The 7084-nt window shown below is 50.5% G+C and overlaps 1 long non-coding RNA gene across 1 annotated transcript; it reads right to left on the reverse strand.

Moving 5' to 3' along the window:
• Nucleotides 1–249: 249 nt before the first annotated feature.
• LOC138735533 (uncharacterized) lies at nt 250–5816 on the reverse strand. The gene is made up of 2 exons (XR_011339749.1): nt 5728–5816; nt 250–549 (listed from the first exon to the last, which is right to left on the reverse strand). It is a non-coding gene; the product is annotated as an uncharacterized lncRNA (long non-coding RNA).
• Nucleotides 5817–7084: the final 1268 nt, after the last annotated feature.

The following is a 7084-nucleotide window of genomic DNA, read 5'->3' on the forward strand; positions in this document are numbered from 1 at the left end:
TTTTATTGAGTGCAAGTCAAATGTTTGTCTTAGCATTTAGTTTATATTTTAACTTTCTATGCAAATTATGAATAGCCTTTCCATTTCAATAATTAAACCTCTTTGTTGCTTTGTAATAATTGTAGCTTTCCTCGAGACAGGGCCTTTCATTTCTTCCATTATTCTCACTTTATCCCTTAAAATGGTTCCGATCTCTGACTGACAGCCTTACTTTTTTCCATTGACCAATGGCCTCTCATCTCTTTCCGATCACTTTAATATTTCCACTTTATTTTCAGTGGTGATAGTTTTCAATTCCTTTTCTTTGCTGCCTTACCAACACCTTCATTGGATTCATGCTTTGGAGGCACGGTTACAAGGGTAAATAAGTGAATATTTTCAGCCAAATGCAAAGTCACACTCTCAACACAGTGATAATGGCAACGTGATCCGACTTAAAGTGGCAGATGGCGTTCTTCTTCCTCGAGCCGACGAACCGCTGAAGCCGCGTGTAGTCCATTCGTAAGTATGAGTTGCCCATCAGTCGGATGTTCTTAACCCAGGGACTTCCTGTAATTTGAAGTGGACCTGTGATGACTTGACAAACAAGTATGCTACAAATTTCACTGTACTTTTTAAAAAATTTTAAATTTAGACATACAACACAGTTACAGGCCTTTTCGGTCCTCGAGCCTGAGCCGCACAATTACATCCAATTAACCTATGTTTTGAATGGGGGAAGAAACCAGAGCACCTGGAAGAAACCCACACAGACACAGGGAGAATGTACAAATTCTTTATAAATAGCATGGGATTCAAATCCCGGTCCTGGAGGAAACCTACACAGACACAGGGAGAAAGTACAAACTCCTTATAGACAGTGTTGGATTCAAACCCCAGTCCTGGAGGAAACCCACACAGACACAGGGAGAATGTACAAACTCCTTATAGACAGCGTGGGATTCAAACACCAGTCCTTGAAGAAACCCACATAGACACCGGGAGAACATACAAATTCCTTATAGACAGCGCGGGATTTGAACCGTGGTCCCAGAGGAAACCCACACAGACACAGGGAGAACGTACAAACTCCTTATAGACAGCACGGGACTCAAACCTGGTCCCGATCACTGGTGCTGTAACAGCGATGCGCTGACTGCTGTGCTCACCGTGCTGCCCAATGTTGCTTTGCAACGCATAAGGACTCTATGACAGCAAGAGGCACTGGAGCATGTAGCTGGTCTCACCACAAGGGAGTCTTCTGTGTGGCTCACAGGCTGCATTGTTTATACTGACAAACATCCAGCTTTCCAGAACATTCAGTTAGTGTGGCGGTTAGTGCAACGCTGTTACAGCGCTAGCGTCCAGGGTTTGAATTTCACGCAGTCTGTGAGGAGTTTGTACATTCTCTCCGTGTCTATGTGGGGTTTTCCCCTGGGGGGGGGGGGGCTCCGGTCTCCTCCCACTGTTCAAAATGTACCAGGGGTGAAGGTTACTTGGGTGCAATTGGGCAGCACGGACTCGTGGGCCAAAATGGTCTGTTACCGTGCTGTATGTGTGGAACTAAAATAAAGATATACAGTCCTTTGCCATGTTTCTTAGAATTTGTACTCCAGGTCCTGTCCCTTATCCAATGATTTTTAGTCTTTTACTGTCTTTTCCAAATAAGGAGTAGTTGTTCTTCACAATCAGTTTGAGCCCGGCTGAATCACGAACAGAGGTGATGGAACGCTCTCTGCATCGTCACTTCTGTCAGTACTTTAAGACTCAGAAAGACTGGTTTGAAGGAAGATTACTCCTTATTTGAATAAATGAATTCATAAACCAGAATAACCCTGGAGAACATGAGCATTTTCCTATTTCCAAATTCCACCATCCTCAGTCCATTTTGAATCCCACAAGTTCCAGTCATTTTTCCAGTTCTGACGAAACGTTAAGTCTCGTTCTTTCTGATCCTGTTAATAACTTGCTGAGAACTTCCAGGATTTCCTGCTTTACCCTCGGATTTCCAGCATTTTAATCAGAGTTTTGCTGTTTTGGCAATTTTGGTGATCTGCTTGAGACCCCAGCTTGGCCTGAGATATAGACCATTTATTCTCATGGGAATAAAACAGAAATATTATAACAGTTATCCGGAATTCCAGCAAGTGGCAACCTCAAGCAACAGGTCCCAAAAAATCATGGAAAATAAATGGATCAAAAATACAGAAGTTTAAAATTGCTGTTAGTTCTCCATTCACACAACACGCAGTCTCAAGCAACTGGAAAATTCACTTATCCGGGATCTACCAATCCCCACAGGTATTAGGGATCTTACTGCATTACATAAAATGACCTTGAGTCTGCCATAAATCAGACAAGGATTCCCCGTTACCATTACCGAGCACCCCTTGCAGTCTGAGAAAGAGAAGTGCCAGAGAGTCCCCTTAGTGTCAACACTCCCACGGCCTCAGTTCAGTTCAAACCATCGCCAACTTGAGCCCAGACCAAACCTCCAACATGATCAGGCCCTTGAGAGCCCTCCTTGCCCTCAGCACCCTCTCGAATCCCGGTTCCCAAACCTGTTTCTCTTGAGCCACTCTCCAGCAGTCTGCAGCCTGTTGTGGGTTCCTCGACCGTTAAGTCAGTAACAGCTCTCTGCCTGTGTGTGTGTGTCCTTCAGCCCCAGAGCCCCTTGCTGGCCCACCAATGTGGTCAATGTTCCTAGGGTCATCTTCGCTACCTCTCCTTCTTAAATGGGGGGGGTGGTGGTGTTCTCCCCATTTCTGGTGCCCTGCACTAGTCTGGCTCTGCCCTGGAGAATGCAGCCCCTCATGACCACTGCCAAGTATTCGTGCCGGCATCTTGGGCCATCTGTCAATCCTCTGCCTCTGTCGGTCAAGATTTACCTCTACCTAGTTCACCAGTCCCACCCTATGCTCTTTACTCTGGCTTCACTATTACAGTTTCCCAGACTTGATAAACGGTTTCAACTTGAGATGACAGTCCCACGGATGCTGCTCGACGGGCCAAGTTCATCCAGCAGCGCGTTAAGATTCCAGCATCTGCCATCCCTTGTGTCTCTCAGAATCAGGCTTTATTGCAATGGAATTTGGTGTTTTGCGGCAGCGTCACAGCGCAAACATTCATATTCTAACCACCTTCAACATTACTATGTTCCGAGCCCAGACGACTCTCAATAACCAGCAGCCACAGAAAGACAACAGTAACTTAAACAAAAACATGTTTAGTTTTCTTCAAACATAATAAAAAGTTCAATATTTAACTTCACTTCACTCCCTTCTAATATGAAGTGCATGCTTATGTAATGAGTTCAGGAAAGTTCTCTGTTTCACTGTCTAATCCTTCACTTTTCACTTCTCCAAGTTCACTGGTATTAGACAATCTTCCATCCTGTGCCCAGAATTTAACATTGATGATCTTTCCCAGGATCTGGTGCTTTAACTTAAGATGTTACTACTCAGGAAGCTCTTGTTGAGATATTCGATGTTCGTTGGACACACAAACTGATCTCCTTTAATCAGCCACTTCAATGTCTTGCCAAAGAAACTTTCCCCCTTATGGGTTTTGCCCAAAAGATAACCTCTTCTTCTAGGTTACCACAAAGAGTTCTTCCTTTTCTCCTATTCCAGGAGAAACACATTAACCAGCCACATCCTCTTGTAATTGACTACAAGGGTTTAGAATAGGCTCAACTCAGAACACAAAACCCGTCTTCAAATGGGGTCTTTAGCAAGTCTCCTAATTTTGCAGCCTTCACCATGAACCTGCTGCAGTAAACTGATTCTCTCTGTTTGCAAAACAACACGTCCCCTCTTAAAACAGCAACCTTCAACCAGCAATTTAACTTCTGGCACCAGTCTCAATAACAACAGATTTATCATTTTCTGAGCCTGCACATCTGTTCCCTTAAAGACAATAGTCCAATTCAATTCTACAGCATCAGTTCCATTAACACCTCCTTGTGAAGTCTTCATCGGGACTCTTCATGGTTTCTGTAAGGGCACTGGCAGACATGAAGTCTATGCTTAGGCACAGCTCTTGCATTTCAAATGAGATGTCTTTTATGAAATGTTACTGAGATGTCTGTTTGTGAAGTGTACCCAAACAAATACCTAAACCCCCAAATCCTAACCTTACCCCTTCAGCTATATTTTATTCCATAATTGTATTAACTTATTCTGCTACAACTATAAAAAAATATAAATAATAGTGCACTAAAAGTAAGGCAGTGCCTTTGGTTCATTGATTATGTGGGAATCTGATGGCAATGGGGAAGAAGCTGTCCTGCCGCTGAGTGTTCATCTTTTGACTCCTGTACCAGGGTAGGGATGATGTTGAGCGGATGGGATCAGTGATAGGCAGGGCTGGAACTGTAATGGCGAAGGATGGATAATCCTGGACGGGGCTGGGAGAGGTGGGTGAGTCTGGGTCAAATAAGTGAAGCTTGGGACACTTGGGTGGGGCTGGGTCAGTTAGGTGGAGCTTGGGACACTTGGGCAGGGCTGGGAGAGATGGGATTAGGGTGGGCAGGGATAGTATTCTGGTGGGTGTGGCTAGGATTCGGAGGGCAGGGAACTGAACTGATGGACAGGTTAGTGATAGAGGACTGGGATTTTGGTGTGTGGGGAGAGTGTGGTGTTCAGAGATTGCCAGGGCTGGGATAGAGATGGGTTGGGCTGGATTAGCAATGGTCAGGGATGGTCAGGCCTGGATGAGTGATGGATAGGGATGAGAGAGGGCTGGATTAGTGATGGACAGGGATGGGCGGGGTTGGATTAGTGAAGGACAGGGATGGGCGGGGCTGGATTAGTCATGGACAGGGATGGGCAATGCTGGATAAGTGATGGACAGGGATGGGCAGGGCTGGGTTAGTGATGGACAGTGATAGGTGGGACTGGATTAGTGATGGACAGGGATGGGCGGGGCTAGACTAGTGATGGACAGGGATGGGCGGGGCTGGATTAGTGATGGACAGGGATGGGCGGGGTTGGATTAGTGATGGACATGGACGGGCGTGGCTGGATTAGTGATGGACAGGGATGGGCGGGGCTGGATTAGTGATGGACAGGGATGGGCAGGGCTGGATTAGTGATGGACATGGATGGGCGGGGCTGTATTAGTGATGGACAGGGATGGGTGGGGCTGGATTATTCATGGAAGGGATGGGCGGGGCTGGATTAGTGATGGACAGGGATGGGCGGGGCTGGATTAGTGATGGACAGGGATGGGTGGGGCTGGATTATTCATGGCAGGGATGGGCGGGGCTGGATTAGTGATGGACAGGGATGGGCGGGGCTGGATTAGTGATGGACAGGGATGGGCGGGACTGGATAAGTGATGGACAGGGATGGGCGGGACTGGATTAGTGATGGACAGGGATATGTGGGACTGGATTAGTGATGGACAGGGATAGGCGGGACTGGATTAGTGATGGACAGGGATGGGTGGGACTGGATTATTGATGGACAGGGATGGGCGGGACTGGATTACTGATGGACAGGGATGGGCCGGACTGGATTAGTGATGGACAGGGATGGGTGGGACTGGATTAGTGATGGACATGTAATCCCGATAAAGGGGGTTTGGCTTCAACATTTGACGATTCTTTCTCTCCCATGGAAGCTGCTCGACCTCGAGAGATTTTCCCTCCAAAGTGGACTTGACAATAAACTCATAGCAAAGGGAAACACGTGGCCTAATTTCAGACTTGGATCACATTCCTTTGCATTGGAACGTTGCTCCTACCTGCCATCGTTCCCTCCGGCTTCAGGCCGCTCGTCCGAGGTTTGCGGCTGCAAAGCCCAGCATCTGCTCTCCCAGCTCACTCATGTCTGGCTGCTGATTGGCCACACTGTAGGAGGGGGCGGGGTAACGATTATGATTGGCACCAGGGACAATTAGAGGGCGTGGCTAGGTATATGATTGGCTGGGCTGGGTCGAGGGCAGGACTGCGTGGGTGATTGGCAGACCTGGGTATCCGGGCGGGGAGAGGATGGGAGGGAGGGGGAGAGGGGGAGGAAGGGGGAGGGGGGGAGGGAGGGGGAGGCGGGGAGAGGGAGGAGGGAGGGGGAGGCGGGGAGAGGGGGGAGGGAGGGGGTGGCGGGGAGAGGGGGGGAGGGAAGGTGGAGGCGGGGAGAGTGGGGAGGGAGGGGGCGGGGAGAGGGGGGAGGGAGGGGGGAGGGAGGTGGAGGGGGTAGGGAGGGGGAGGCGGGGAGAGGGGGAGGGAGGGGGGAGGCGGGGAGTGAGGGGGAGGCGGGGAGTGAGCGGGGAGGTGGGGAGAGAGGTGGATGCGGGGAGAGAGGGGGGTCGCGGGGGGAGAGGGGGAGGCGGGGTGGTGGGGAGGCTGGGAGGGGGTGGACGCGGGGAGGGGGAGTACGCGGGGGGAGAAGGGGACAGAGGGGAGAGAGGGGGATGCGGGAAGAGAAGGGGGACAGAGGGGAGAGAAGGGGGACAGAGGGGAGAGAAGGGGGGGACAGAGGGCAGAGAAGGGCGGACAGAGGGGAGAGAAGGGGGGACAGAGGGGAGAGAAGAGGGGACAGAGGGGAGAGAAGGTGGGACAGAGGGGAGAGAAGGGGGAACAGAAGGGAGAGAAGGGGGGACAGAGGGGAGAGAAGGGTGGACAGAGGGGAGAGAAGGGGGGACAGAGGGGAGAGAATGGGGGACAGAGGGGAGAGAAGGGGGGACAGAGGGGTAAGATGGGGGGACAGAGGGGAGAGATGGGGGAACAGAGGGGAGAGAAGGGGGGACAGAGGGGAGAGAAGGGGGGTCAGAGGGAAGAGACGGGGAAAGCAGAGGGGAGAGAAGGGTGACAGAGGTGATAGAAGGGGAGACAGTAGGGAGAGAAGGGGTGACACGGGGAGAGAAGAGGGGACACAGGGATAGTGAGGGGGATAGAGAGGTGACACAGGGATAGTGGGGGGTCACGGGAATAGAGGGGACACGGGGAGAGAAGAGGGGACACGGGGAGAGAAGAGGGGACACGGGGAGAGAAGAGGGGACACAGGAATAGAGGGGACACGGGGAGAGAAGGGGGACACGGGAAGAGAAGAGGAGACACGGGGAGAGAAGAGGGGACACGGGGAGAGAAGAGGGGACACGGGGA

The sequence above is a fragment of the Narcine bancroftii genome, chromosome 1, assembly GCF_036971445.1.
Source record: "Narcine bancroftii isolate sNarBan1 chromosome 1, sNarBan1.hap1, whole genome shotgun sequence".
NCBI lineage: Eukaryota > Metazoa > Chordata > Chondrichthyes > Torpediniformes > Narcinidae > Narcine > Narcine bancroftii.